Source organism: Bombina bombina, chromosome 3 (assembly GCF_027579735.1).
Source record: "Bombina bombina isolate aBomBom1 chromosome 3, aBomBom1.pri, whole genome shotgun sequence".
NCBI classification, from domain to species: domain Eukaryota; kingdom Metazoa; phylum Chordata; class Amphibia; order Anura; family Bombinatoridae; genus Bombina; species Bombina bombina.
Window position 1 is genome coordinate 114611456 of NC_069501.1, and position 16041 is coordinate 114627496.

The following is a 16041-nucleotide window of genomic DNA, read 5'->3' on the forward strand; positions in this document are numbered from 1 at the left end:
CTATATCCCTTTTTATTTTATTTAAATTATATTTTTTTATTAAAAGGTATGAGTGTAATACTTTATTTTAATATGTTTTTGATATTTTTTGTGCAACTTATTTTTTAACCATTACAGGGGTCCGATTTAACAAATGTCGGATGGACATGATTCGCTGTAGCGGATCATGTTCGCCCGACATCACTAAATGCCGACAGCATACGCTGTCAGCATTTAACATTGCACAAGCATTTCTAGTGAAATGCTTGTGCAATGCTGCCCCCTGATCTGATCGGGATGATTGCTGTTCACCACCTCAGACGTGGTGGGAGAGTTAAGGAGCAAAGATCTTAAAACCGCTGCTTCCTAACTTATGTTTCCGGCGAGCCTGGAGGCTCGCGCAGAATCAGCTGCATTTGCAGCATGTTAAATAGGCCCATAAATCTCAAGTCATGGTAAATATTCTACTGCAGTTTTGACTTTCGCTCAAGTGCAAACTATAACTTTCAACTTGTAACATGAGCGCACGTTAGCGCATTTGCGATCTCCATTGAAAGTATAGGTTGTGCTAGAGTGATGTCAGCTGCGCTAACCCTTCTCTGGTAAATGCAAATTACCATGGAATTGTAATATCAAGTTGCGCTCTTATATTAGTGAGTTCCAGGGATATTGCATATTGTGACCCGCACTATCATTAGCGCGTCACTTCTAATCTAGTCCTTATTATTTTGGGGGGCTTTTACCCCTTAAACTATTTAAAGGGGCATGAAACCCACATTTTTTTCTTTCATGATGCATATAGAGCAGACAAATTTAAACAACTTTCCAATTTACTTCTATTGTCAAATTTTCTTCATTCTCTTGTTATCTTTTCTTGAAAAACAGTGATGTAGTTCACCAGTGTGCACGTATTTGGAGCATTATATATGGCAGCAGTTTTGCAAGAATATTATCCATTTTGCAAGAGCAATAGATGGATGCACTATTTCCTGCCTTCAAACACCAACCCAAATATCTCTTCAGCAAAAGCAAATTTGATAAAATAATTAAATTGGAAACTGTTTTTTTTTAAAATAGTTTTATTGGTTTTACATATATAGTAAATTACAATACAGAAATCGTAAGCTCATGTAAATAAGAAACTCAGAATGAAAAGCTCAGAAATCGTAAGCTCGTATGTTCCTTGCTCTATAAATCTAGATTCAAAACACCCTATGGTCACAGGTCTATTTAATCGGCTTGTATCTGTATGCCCTGCCCCCTGGAAGCCCAGTCTACTGAAGAGGATCTCTCCTCGTGTTCCTAAATTGGAAACTTTTCAAAAATTGTATGCTATGTCTTAAACACAAAATATTTTTTTGTGATGCATATCCCTTTAAGGCTGCAATAAATAAACTTGTGGAATTTGCTGGAGTTCAGCTTTGAGGTTTGAGTAGGCTCAGGAAAAGCAATGCACTACTGGGAGCTAGCAGGTGATTGGTGGCTGCAGAAAGATGTCTCTTGTCATTGGCTCACCTGATGTGTTAAATCCCAGTAGTGCATTGGTGCTCCTTCAACAAAGGATGCCAAGAGAATGAAGCAAATTTGATTATAAAATTAAATTGAAAAGATTTTTTATAATTGTTTACTGTATCTGAATCATGAAAGAAACATTTTGTGTTTCATGCCCCTTTAAATCACATTCTCTGGTGGGCCTGATTTTGAGAAATCACCAATCTACAGTCCTGAAAGGTGAACCTGATTTACTAATTTAGGCCTAGATTTAGAGTTGGGCGGTAGCCGTGAAAACCAGCGTTAGAGGCTCCTAACGCTGGTTTTGGGCTACCGCCGGTATTTAGAGTCAGTCATTAAAGGGTCTAACGCTCACTTTCCAGCCGCGACTTTTCCATACCGCAGATCCCCTTACGTCATTTGCGTATCCTATCTTTTCAATGGGATCTTTCTAACGCCGGTATTTAGAGTCGTGGCTGAAGTGAGCGTTAGAAATCTAGCGACAAAACTCCATCTGCAGAAAAAAGTCAGTAGTTAAGAGCTTTCTGGGCTAACGCCGGTTTATAAAGCTCTTAACTACTGTGCTCTAAAGTACACTAACACCCATAAACTACCTATGTACCCCTAAACCGAGGTCCCCCCACATCGCCGCCACTCGATAAAAAGTTTTTAACCCCTAATCTGCCGACCGCCACCTACGTTATACTTATGTACCCCTAATCTGCTGCCCTAACACCGCCGACTCCTATATTATATTTATTAACCCCTAACCTGCCCCCCACAACGTCGCCGCCAGCTACCTACAATAATTAACCCCTAATCTGCCGACCGCAAAGCGCCGCCAACTAAGTTTTTCTTATGTACCCCTAATCTGCTGCCCCTAACACCGCCGACCCCTATATTATATTTATTAACCCCTAATCTGCCCCCCTCAACGTCGCCTCCACCTGCCTACACTTATTAACCCCTAATCTGCCGAGCGGACCGCACCGCTACTATAATAAAGTTATTAACCCCTAATCCGCCTCACTCCCGCCTCAATAACCCTATAATAAATAGTATTAACCCCTAATCTGCCCTCCCTAACATCGCCGACACCTAACTTCAAGTATTAACCCCTAATATGCCGACCGAATCTCGTCGCTACTGTAATAAATGGATTAACCCCTAAAGCTAAGTCTAACCCTAACACTAACACCCCCCTAAGTTAAATATAATTTTTATCTAACAAAATTAATTAACTCTTATTAAATAAATTATTCCTATTTAAAGCTAAATACTTACCTGTAAAATAAACCCTAATATAGCTACAATATAAATTATAATTATATTATAGCTATTTTAGGATTTATATTTATTTTACAGGTAACTTTGTATTTATTTTAACCCGGTACAATAGCTATTAAATAGTTAAGAACTATTTAATAGCTAAAATAGTTAAAATAATTACAAAATTACCTGTAAAATAAATCCTAACCTAAGTAACAATTAAACCTAACACTACACTATCAATAAATTAATTAAATAAAATACCTACAATTATCTACAATTAAACCTAACACTACACTATCAATAAATTAATTAAATACAATATCTACAAATAAATACAATGAAATAAACTAACTAAAGTACAAAAAATAAAAAAGAACTAAGTTACAAAAAATAAAAAAATATTTACAAACATTAGAAAAATATTACAACAATTTTAAACTAATTACACCTACTCTAAGCCCCCTAATAAAATAACAAAGACCCCCAAAATAAAAAAATGCCCTACCCTATTCTAAATTAAATAAGTTCAAAGCTCTTTTACCTTACCAGCCCTGAAAAGGGCCCTTTGCGGGGCATGCCCCAAAGAATTCAGCTCTTTTGCCTGTAAAAAAAAACATACAATACCCCCCCCCAACATTACAACCCACCACCCACATACCCCTAATCTAACCCAAACCCCCCTTAAATAAACCTAACACTAAGCCCCTGAAGATCTCCCTATCTTGTCTTCACCTCACCGGGTCCCGATCTGTCCAGAAGAGCCTCCGATGTCTTGATCCAAGCCCAAGCGGGGGGCTGAAGAGTGACGTCCATCCTCGGGCTGAAGTCTGGATCCAAGCGGCGGCTGAAGAACTCCATCATCGGGCTGAAGTCGGAAGTCCATCATCGGGATGAAGTCTTCTATCAAGCCGCATCTTCAATCTTCTTTCTTCCGGAGCGGAGCGAGCCATCTTCTTCCAAGCCGACGCGGAACATCCTCTTCAACCGACGCCTACTAGCCGAATAACGGTTTCTTTAAATGACGTCATCCAAGATGGCGTCCCTCGAATTCCGATTGGCTGATAGGATTCTATCAGCCAATCGGAATTAAGGTAGGAATATTCTGATTGGCTGATGGAATCAGCCAATCAGAATCAAGTTCAATCCGATTGGCTGATCCGATCAGCCAATCAGATTGAGCTCGCATTCTATTTAAGGGGGGTTTGGGTTAGATTAGGGGTATGTGGGTGGTGGGTTGTAATGTTGGGGGGGGTATTGTATGTTTTTGTTTACAGGCAAAAGAGCTGAATTCTTTGGGGCATGCCCCGCAAAGGGCCCTTTTCAGGGCTGGTAAGGTAAAAGAGCTTTGTACTTTTTTATTTTAGAATAGGGTAGGGCATTTTTTTATTTTGGGGGTCTTTGTTATTTTATTAGGGGGCTTAGAGTAGGTGTAATTAGTTTAAAATTGTTGTAATATTTTTCTAATGTTTGTAAATATTTTTTTATTTTTTGTAACTTAGTTCTTTTTTATTTTTTGTACTTTAGTTAGTTTATTTAATTGTAGTTATTTGTAGGTATTGTATTTAATTAATTTATTGCTAGTGTAGTGTTAGGTTTAATTGTAACTTAGGTTAGGATTTATTTTACAGGTAATTTTGTAATTATTTTAACTAGGTAGCTATTAAATAGTTCTTAACTATTTAATAGCTATTGTACCTGGTTAAAATAAATACAAAGTTGCCTGTAAAATAAATATTAATCCTAAAATAGCTACAATATAATTATAATTTATATTGTAGCTATATTAGGGTTTATTTTACAGGTAAGTATTTAGATTTAAATAGGAATAATTTATTTAATAAGAGTTAATTTATTTCGTTAGATTTAAATTATATTTAACTTAAGGGGGTGTTAGTGTTAGACTTAGCTTTAGGGGTTAAAAAAAATATGCAGGTGTCAGCGATAGCGGGGGCGGCAGATTAGGGGTTAATAAGTGTAAGGTTAGGGGTGTTTAGACTCGGGGTACATGTTAGAGTGTTAGGTGCAGACGTAGGAAGTGTTTCCCCATAGGGAATAATGGGGCTGCGTTAAGAGCTGAACGCGGCTTTTTTGCAGGTGTTAGGTTTTTTTTCAGCTCAAACAGCCCCATTGTTTCCTATGGGGGAATCGTGCACGAGCACGTTTTTGATGCTGGCAGCGTCCGTAAGCACCGCTGGTATCTAGAGTTGCAGTGGCGTTAAATTATGCTCTACGCTCCCTTTTTGGAGCCTAACGCACTGAAAACCCTGCCATTATGTGAACTCTAAATACCAGCGGTATTTAAATGGTGCGGGGGAAAAAAAGCATGCATTAGCTACGCGGGTCGTTACCGACAAAACTCTAAATCTAGGCGTAACATTGCTAAATGTTCCAGCCAGAATACAAGAAGAGAATCTAATACTGTTGGTCAGAAGAATCTGAAGGTAAGAAATTTCTAAAGGAATTCAGGTAAGCTAGGATTAAGTAATACTTTTCATATGTGTGTAATTTAGAGAGGTTAGGAGATGGGCATTTGTTTTTATGGGAGAGAGAATCACATAGAAGGTGGGTTACCGTCAGTAGTGTGAGTTATAGATATAGAGGCCTACTTATCAAGCTGTCAACTGTGCTGCATTCGCCGGCACCTATACGCTCGCCTAACATCGCTGCCGGGGACCTGAATACGTTCTCCATATTTAACAAAATAGCTGTCAAAAAGCCGCGCACCATGTACGGGACAATGAGCAGCGGATTGTTGTTAATTAACAGTCATCAATCTCGCTGCTCTTTGGCTTTTTCCCAGCTTTATTTGTATACTGTCACTAAACACCCACACTATACTAAACTGTTTAACCCCTATCCTGCCGCTCCCGGACCCCGCCGCAACTAAATAAAGTTATTAACCCCTAAACCGCCGCTCCCGGAGCCCACCGCCACTCTAATAAACCTATTAACCCCTGTGCCTCCAGCTCCCGGAGCCCACCGCCACCTACATTATACTTATTAACCGCTAATCTGCCGCCCCCTACACCGCCTCCACCTACATAAAGTTATTATCCCCTATCCTGCCACTCCCGGAGCCCACCGCAACTAAATAAATGTTTTAACCCCTAGACTGCCAGCCCCCCAAATCGCCATAAACTAAATTAACCTATTAACCCCTAAACCTAACAACCCGCTAACTTTATATTAAATATTAACTCATCCCTATCTTACAATAAATTTAAACTTACCTTTAGATTTAAATTAAACTATATTAAACTACTAATTAACCTATTCTATTATAATAAAATTACATTAAACTATATTAAAATAAAAATTAATCTAACCTAACTTTTATACTAAAATTGCATAAAACTACAAATTAAATTAAATATATTATATATTTAAATACTTAACCCTACTCAAATAATTTAAATCTACACTAAAAAATTACAAAGTTACAAAAATCTAACTAAGTTACAAAAAATAACAAACACTAAGTTACACAAAAAAAAATTAAAAAAAATGATCAAAACTTTAAACTAAGTACACCTAATCTAAGGGCCCTATGAAAATAAAAAAGCCCCCCCAAAATAAAAAAAACCCTAGCCTACAATAAACTACAAATAGCCCTTAAAAAGGCCTTTTGCAGGGCATTGCCACAAAGTAATCAGCTCTTTTACCTGTAAAAAAAAAATACAAATACCCCCCCCAACATTAAAACCCACCACCCACACAACCAACCCCCCAAATAAAAACCTAACTAAAAAAAACCTAAGCTACAAAGTTACAAAAAACTAAGTTACAAAAAATAACAAACACTAAGTTACACAAAAAATAAAAAATAAATGATCAAAGCTTTAAACTAATTACACCTAATCTAAGGGCCCTATGAAAATAAAAAAGCCCCCCCAAAATAAAAAAATCCTAGCCTACAATAAACTACAAATAGCCCTTAAAAAGGCCTTTTGTGGGGCATTGCCCCAAAGTAATCAGCTCTTTTACCTGTAAAAAAAAATACAAATTCCCCCCCCAACAGTAAAACCCACCACCCACACAACCAACCCCCCAAATAAAAACCTAACTAAAAAATCCTAAGCTCCCCATTGCCCTGAAAAGGGCATTTGGATGGGCATTGCCCTTAAAAGGGCATTTAGCTCTATTGCAGCCCGGTCCTAATCTAAAACTAAAACCCACTCAATAAACCCTTAAAAATCCTAACACTAACCCCAGAAGATTTACTTACAGTTTTGAAGATCCGACATCCATCCTCCAAGAAGCCGGGAGAAGTCCTCAACGAAGCGGCTGAAGTCTTCATCCAAGCCTGCAGAAGTCTTCATCCAGACGGCATCTTCTATCTTCATCCATCCGGCGCGGAGCGGCTCCATCTTCAAGACATCCAACGCGGGCTGCAATAGAACTAAATGCCTTTTTAAGGGCAATGCCCATCCAAATGCCCTTTTCTGGGCAATGGGGAGTTTAGGTTTTTTTAGTTAGCTTTTTATTTGGGAGGTTGGTTGTGTGGGTGGTGGGTTTTACTGTTGGGGGGGGAATTTGTATTTTTTTTTACAGGTAAAAGAGCTGATTACTTTGGGACAATGCCCCGCAAAAGGCCCTGTTAAGGGCTATTTGTAGTTTATTGTAGGCTAGGGTTTTTTTATTTGGGGGGGGGGGGGCTTTTTTATTTTCATAGGGCCCTTAGATTAGGTGTAATTAGTTTAAAGCTTTGATAATTTCTTTTTTATTTTTTGTAACTTACGGCTAGATTTAGAGTTTTGTCGGTAACGACCCCCGTAGCTAACACTGGCTTTTTTTTCCCTTCACCTTTTAAATACCGCTGGTATTTAGAGTTCACAGAAGGGCTGCGTTAGGCTCCAAAAAGGGAGCATAGAGCATAATTTACCGCCACTGCAACTCTCAATACCAGCGGTGCTTACGGACGCGGCAGCTTCAAAAACGTGCTCGTGCACGATTCCCCCATAGGAAACAATGGGGCAGTTTGAGCTGAAAAAAAACCTAACACCTGCAAAAAAGCAGCGTTCAGCTCCTAACGCAGCCCCATTGTTTCCTATGGGGAAACACTTCCTAAGTCTGCACATTACCCTAACACCCTAACATGTACCCCGAGTCTAAACACCCCATACCTTACACTTATTAACCCCTAATCTGCCGCCCCCGCTATCGCTGACCCCTGCATATTTTTTTAACCCCTAATCTGCCGCTCCGTACACCGCCGCAACCTACATTATCCCTATGTACCCCTAATCTGCTGCCCCTAACACCGCCGACCCCTATATTATATTTATTAACCCCTAATCTGCCGCCCCCAACGTCGCCTCCACCTACCTACAATTATTAACCCCTAATCTGCCGACCGGACCTCACTGCTACTCTAATAAGTGTATTAACCCTTAAAGCTAAGTCTAACCCTAACCCTAACACCCCCCTAAGTTAAATATAATTTAAATCTAACGAAATAAATTAACTCTTATTAAATAAATTATTCCTATTTAAAGCTAAATACTTACCTGTAAAATAAATCTGAATATAGCTACAATATAAATTATAATTATATTGTAGCTATTTTAGGATTAATATTTATTTTACAGGCAACTTTGTATTTATTTTAACCAGGCACAATAGCTATTAAATAGTTAATAACTATTTAATAGTTACCTAGTTAAAATAATTACACAATTACCTGTAAAATAAATCCTAACCTAAGTTACAATTAAACCTAACACTACACTATCAATAAATAAATTAAATAAAATACCTACAATTATCTACAATTAAACTTAACACTACACTATCAATAAATTAATTAAATACAATACCTACAAATAAATACAATTAAATAAACTAACTAAAGTACAAAAAATAAAAAAGAACTAAGTTACAAAGAATAAAAAAATATTTACAAACATTAGAAAAATATTACAACAATTTTAAGCTAATTACTACTCTAAGCCCCCTAATAAAATAACAAAGCCAACCAAAATAAAAAAATGCCCTACCCTATTCTAAAATTAAAATAGAAAAGCTCTTTTACCTTACCAGCCCTTAAAAGGGCCTTTTGCGGGGCATACCCCAAAGAATTCAGCTCTTTTGCCTGGAAAAAAAAACATACCATACCCCCCCCCCAACATTACAACCCACCACCCACATACCCCTAATCTAACCCAAACCCCCCTTAAATAAACCTAACACTAAGCCCCTAAAGATCTTCCTACCTTATCTTCACCACGCCGGGTATCACCGATCGGTCCAGGCTCCGATGTCTTGATCCCAGCCCAAGCGGGGGCTGAAGACATCCGTCCTCCGGCTGAAGTCTTGATCCAAGCGGCGGCTGAAGAAGTCCATCATCGGGCAGAAGTCTTCATCCTATCCAGGCAGAAGAGGAGATCCGGACCGGTAGACATCTTCATCCAAGCGGCATCTTCTATCTTCTTCCATCCGATGACGAGCGGCTCCATCTTCAAGACCTCCGGCGCGGATCCATCCTCTTCTTCCGACGTCCTAAAACAGAATGAAGGTTCCTTTAAGGGACGTCATCCAAGATGGCGTCCTTCGAATTCCGATTGGCTGATAGGATTCTATCAGCCAATCGGAATTAAGGTAGGAAAATTCTGATTGGCTGATGGAATCAGTCAATCAGATTCAAGTTCAATCCGATTGGCTGATCCAATCAGCCAATCAGATTGAGCTCGCATTCTATTGGCTAATAGAATCCTATCAGCCAATCGTAATTCGAGGGACGCCATCTTGGATGATGTCCCTTAAAGGAACCTTTATTCTGTTTTAGGACGTCGGAAGAAGAGGATGGATCCGCGCAGGAGGTCTTGAAGATGGAGCCGCTCGTCATCGGATGGAAGAAGATAGAAGATGCCGCTTGAATGAAGATGTCTACCGGTCCGGATCTCCTCTTCTGCCCGGATAGGATGAAGACTTCTGCCCGATGATGGACTTCTTCAGCTGCCGCTTGGATCAAGACTTCAGCCGGAGGATGGACGTCTTCAGCCCCCGCTTGGGCTTGGATCAAGACTTCAGCTGGAGGATGGACGTCTTCAGCCCCCGCTTGGGCTTGGATCAAGACATCGGAGCCTGGACCGATTGGTGATACCCGGCGTGGTGAAGATAAGGTAGGAAGTTCTTCAGGGGCTTAGTGTTAGGTTTATTTAAGGGGGGTTTGGGTTAGATTAGGGGTATGTGGGTGGTGGGTTGTAATGTTGGGGGGGTATTGTATGTTTTTTTTTCCAGGCAAAAGAGCTGAATTCTTTTGGGCATGCCCCGCAAAAGGCCCTTTTAAGGGCTGGTAAGGTAAAAGAGCTTTTCTATTTTAATTTTAGAATAGGGTAGGGCATTTTTTTTATTTTGGGGGGCTTTGTTATTTTATTAGGGGGCTTAGAGTAGGTGTAATTAGCTTAAAATTGTTGTAATATTTTTCTAATGTTTGTAAATATTTTTTTATTTTTGTAACTTAGTTCTTTTTTATTTTTTGTACTTTAGTTAGTTTATTTAATTGCATTTATTTGTAGGTATTGTATTTAATTAATTTATTGATAGTGTAGTGTTAGGTTTAATTGTAGATAATTGTAGGTATTTTATTTAATTAATTTATTGATAGTGTAGTGTTAGGTTTAATTGTAACTTAGGTTAGGATTTATTTTACAGGTCATTTTGTAATTATTTTAACTAGGTAACTATTAAATAGTTATTAACTATTTAATAGCTATTGTACCTGGTTAAAATAAATACAAAGTTGCCTGTAAAATAAATATTAATCCTAAAATAGCTACAATATAATTATAATTTATATTGTAGCTATATTCTGATTTATTTTACAGGTAAGTATTTAGCTTTAAATAGGAATAATTTATTTAATAAGAGTTAATTTATTTAGTTAGATTTAAATTATATTTAACTTAGGGGGGTGTTAGGGTTAGGGTTAGACTTAGCTTTAGGGGTTAATACATTTATTAGAGTAGCGGTGAGGTCCGGTCGGCAGATTAGGGGTTAATAATTGTAGGTAGGTGGAGGCGACGTTGGGGGCGGCAGATTAGGGGTTAATAAATATAATATAGGGGTCGGCGGTGTTAGGGACAGCAGATTAGGGGTACATAGGGATAATGTAGGTGGCGGCGGTGTGCGGTCGGCAGATTAGGGGTTAAAAAAATATAATAGAGTGGCGGCGATATGGGGGGGCCTCGGTTTAAGGGTATATAGGTAGTTTATGGGTGTTAGTGTACTTTAGAGCACAGTAGTTAAGAGCTTTATGATCCGGCGTTAGCCCAGAAAGCTCTTAACTCTTGGCTTTTTGCTGCGGCTGGAGTTTTGTCGTTAGATTTCTAATGCTCACTTCAGCCACGACTCTAAATACCGGCGTTAGAAAGATCCCATTGAAAAGATAGGATACGCAAATGGCGTAGGGGGATCTGCGGTATGGAAAAGTCGTGGTTGCAAAGTGAGCGTTAGACCCTTTCCTGACTGACTCTAAATACCAGCGGTAGCCCAAAACCAGCGTTAGGGGCCTCTAACGCTGGTTTTGACGGCTAACGCCAAACTCTAAATCTAGGCGAGAGTGTTTATTTTTTTGTGTAACTTAGTGTTTGTTATTTTTTGTAACTTTGTAATTTTTTAGTGTAGATTTAAATTATTTGAGTAGGGTTAGGTGTTTAAATATATAATATATTTAATTTAATTTGTAGTTTTATGAAATTTTTGTATAAAAGTTAGGTGAGATTAATTTTTATTTTAATATAGTTTAATGTAATTTTAGTTTAAAAGTTAGGTTGGATTAATCATTAATTTAATATAATTTAATGTAATTTTATTATAATAGTTAGGGTAGGTTAATTATTTATTTGATATAGTTTAATGTAATTTTATTATAATAGTTAGAATAGGTTAATTAATAGTTTAATATAGTTTAATTTAAATCTAAAGGTAAGTTTAAATTTATTATAAGATAGGGATGAGTTAATATTTAATGTAAGGTTAGCGGGTTGTTAGGTTTAGAGATTAATAGGTTTAGTAAATGCTAGTGATGTGGGAGGCCAGGGATTTAGGGGTTAATAACTTTATTTATTTGCGGTGGGCTCCGGGAGTGGCGGGATAGGGGGTTAATAACTTTTATTTAGGTGTCGGCAGTGTCGGGGCGGCAGATTAGAGGTTAATAAGTATAATGTAGGTGTCGGCGGTGTAGGGGCAGCAGATTAGGGGTTAATAAGTATAATGTAGGTGTCGGCGGTGTAGGGGCAGCAGATTAGGGGTTAATAAGTATAATGTAGGTGGCAGTGGTGTAGGGGGCGGCAGATTGGGGGTGTTTAGACTCGGGGGACATGTTAGGGTGTTAGGTGTAAACGTTACTTTTATCATACCATAGAAATCAAAGTGATATCGGGCAGCAGCGAACATAAGCTTTCGCGGCTTTCAGACTCCCATTGATTCCTATGGCATCCGCCGACTCTAGGGCGGAAGATTGAAAACCAGGTACACTGGGCCAGAATAGTGCCGAGCGTACCTTGTAGATTTTTGATAACTAGCAAAAGTAGTCAGATAGTGCCGAATTTGCATTTGGAACATCTGTAGTGACGTAAGCATCGATCTGTGTCGGACTGAGACCGGCGGATCGTATGTTACGTCACAAAATTCTACTTTTGCCGGTCTGTAGCCTTTGATAAATAAGGCAAATCAAGCTCTCCACAATTGCGCTGCGGAATTCTAGCGTATTTGCGGTTGACGGCTTGATAAATAGGCCCCATAGTATAAGTTGCTGATAGTGAAGTTTAAAGGGATAACTTTTTTTAATTGTGTATGTTTACTATATATAAACAATTTCTAAAAAAGTGTTTTCACAATTTGCATTGTTTTGCAGCCCAGGGACCTTTGAAATGATTCTTGGCTATTTATTTTTTATTATATAGCCTACAGTTGCCAGTTAGGGATCAAGCAAACACTGCCTAGAATATAGCAGTATAAGGCTTCTGCAGGGTTCTGACAAACTTTAACATTTAATTAAATTTCCTGCCACCTGTTTAATGTGACAGCCATCAGCTAATCACAGATTTAAATATGTATATGCTGCAAACTTTTGCACATGCTCAGTAAGAGATGACTCCTCAGAAAGTGTACATATAAAAAGACTGAGCACAGTTTGATAATTGAAGTAATTTGGAAAGTTTCTTGAAGCTTCATGCTCTGTATCAGTGATGGCCAATTTCCTAAAACATGAGAGTTTCAGATCAATATTTGAAATGCTTTAAAGGGACACTGTAAATGAAAAAAAAAACCGAATGGTAATCAAAAGAACTCTAAAAAACAGAATTTATGTTTACCTGATAAATTACTTTCTCCAACGGTGTGTCCGGTCCACGGCGTCATCCTTACTTGTGGGATATTCTCTTCCCCAACAGGAAATGGCAAAGAGCCCAGCAAAGCTGGTCACATGATCCCTCCTAGGCTCCGCCTTCCCCAGTCATTCGACCGACGTAAAGGAGGAATATTTGCATAGGAGAAATCATATGATACCGTGGTGACTGTAGTTAAAGAAAATAAATTATCAGACCTGATTAAAAAAACCAGGGCGGGCCGTGGACCGGACACACCGTTGGAGAAAGTAATTTATCAGGTAAACATAAATTCTGTTTTCTCCAACATAGGTGTGTCCGGTCCACGGCGTCATCCTTACTTGTGGGAACCAATACCAAAGCTTTAGGACACGGATGAAGGGAGGGAGCAAATCAGGTCACCTAGATGGAAGGCACCACGGCTTGCAAAACCTTTCTCCCAAAAATAGCCTCAGAAGAAGCAAAAGTATCAAATTTGTAAAATTTAGTAAAAGTGTGCAGTGAAGACCAAGTCGCTGCCTTACATATCTGATCAACAGAAGCCTCGTTCTTGAAGGCCCATGTGGAAGCCACAGCCCTAGTGGAATGAGCTGTGATTCTTTCAGGAGGCTGCCGTCCGGCAGTCTCGTAAGCCAATCTGATGATGCTTTTAAGCCAAAAAGAGAGAGAGGTAGAAGTTGCTTTTTGACCTCTCCTTTTACCAGAATAAACAACAAACAAGGAAGAGGTTTGTCTAAAATCCTTTGTAGCATCTAAATAGAATTTTAGAGCACGAACTACATCCAAATTGTGCAACAAACGTTCCTTCTTTGAAACTGGATTCGGACACAAAGAAGGCACGACTATCTCCTGGTTAATGTTTTTGTTAGAAACAACTTTCGGAAGAAACCCAGGTTTAGTACGCAAAACCACCTTATCTGCATGGAACACCAGATAAGGAGGAGAACACTGCAGAGCAGATAACTCTGAAACTCTTCTAGCAGAAGAAATTGCAACCAAAAACAAAACTTTCCAAGATAATAACTTAATATCAACGGAATGTAAGGGTTCAAACGGAACCCCCTGAAGAACAGAAAGAACTAAATTGAGACTCCAAGGAGGAGTCAAAGGTTTGTAAACAGGCTTGATTCTAACCAGAGCCTGAACAAAGGCTTGAACATCTGGCACAGCTGCCAGCTTTTTGTGAAGTAACACAGACAAGGCAGAAATCTGTCCCTTCAAAGAACTTGCAGATAATCCTTTCTCCAAACCTTCTTGAAGAAAGGATAGAATCTTAGGAATTTTTATCTTGTCCCAAGGGAATCCTTTAGATTCACACCAACAGATATATTTTTTCCATATTTTGTGGTAGATTTTTCTAGTTACAGGCTTTCTGGCCTGAACAAGAGTATCAATGACAGAATCTGAGAACCCTTGCTTTGATAAGATCAAGCGTTCAATCTCCAAGCAGTCAGTTGGAGTGAGACCAGATTCGGGTGTTCGAACGGACCTTGAACAAGAAGGTCTCGTCTCAAAGGTAGCTTCCATGGTGGAGCCGATGACATATTCACCAGGTCTGCATACCAAGTCCTGCGTGGCCACGCAGGAGCTATCAAGATCACAGATGCCCTCTCCTGATTGATCCTGGCTACCAGCCTGGGGATGAGAGGAAACGGCGGGAATACATAAGCTAGTTTGAAGGTCCAAGGTGCTACTAGTGCATCTACTAGAGTCGCCTTGGGATCCCTGGATCTGGACCCGTAGCAAGGAACCTTGAAGTTCTGACGAGAGGCCATCAGATCCATGTCTGGAATGCCCCACAATTGAGTAATTTGGGCAAAGATTTCCGGATGGAGTTCCCACTCCCCCGGATGAAATGTCTGACGACTCAGAAAATCCGCTTCCCAATTTTCCACTCCTGGGATGTGGATTGCAGACAAGTGGCAGGAGTGAGTCTCCGCCCATTGAATGATTTTGGTCACTTCTTCCATCGCCAGGGAACTCCTTGTTCCCCCCTGATGGTTGATGTACGCAACAGTCGTCATGTTGTCTGATTGAAACCGTATGAATTTGGCCTTTGCTAGCTGAGGCCAAGCCTTGAGAGCATTGAATATCGCTCTCAGTTCCAGAATATTTATCGAGAGAAGAGATTCTTCCCGAGACCAAAGACCCTGAGCTTTCAGGGGTCCCCAGACCGCGCCCCAGCCCACCAGACTGGCGTCGGTCGTGACAATGACCCACTCTGGTCTGCGGAAGCTCATCCCCTGTGACAGGTTGTCCAGGGACAGCCACCAACGGAGTGAATCTCTGGTCCTCTGATCTACTGGTATCGTCGGAGACAAGTCTGTATAATCCCCATTCCACTGACTGAGCATGCACAGTTGTAATGGTCTTAGATGAATTCGCGCAAAAGGAACTATGTCCATTGCCGCTACCATCAAACCTATTACTTCCATGCACTGCGCTATGGAAGGAAGAGGAACAGAATGAAGTATTTGACAAGAGTTTAGAAGTTTTGATTTTCTGGCCTCTGTCAGAAAAATCCTCATTTCTAAGGAGTCTATTATTGTTCCCAAGAAGGGAACCCTTGTTGACGGAGATAGAGAACTTTTTTCTACGTTCACTTTCCACCCGTGAGATCTGAGAAAGGCCAGGACAATGTCCGTGTGAGCCTTTGCTTGTGGAAGGGACGACGCTTGAATCAGTATGTCGTCCAAGTAAGGTACTACTGCAATGCCCCTTGGTCTTAGCACCGCTAGAAGGGACCCTAGTACCTTTGTGAAAATTCTTGGAGCAGTGGCTAATCCGAACGGAAGTGCCACAAACTGGTAATGCTTGTCCAGGAATGCGAACCTTAGGAACCGATGATGTTCCTTGTGGATAGGAATATGTAGATACGCATCCTTTAAATCCACCGTGGTCATGAATTGACCTTCCTGGATGGAAGGAAGAATTGTTCGAATGGTTTCCATTTTGAACGATGGAACCTTGA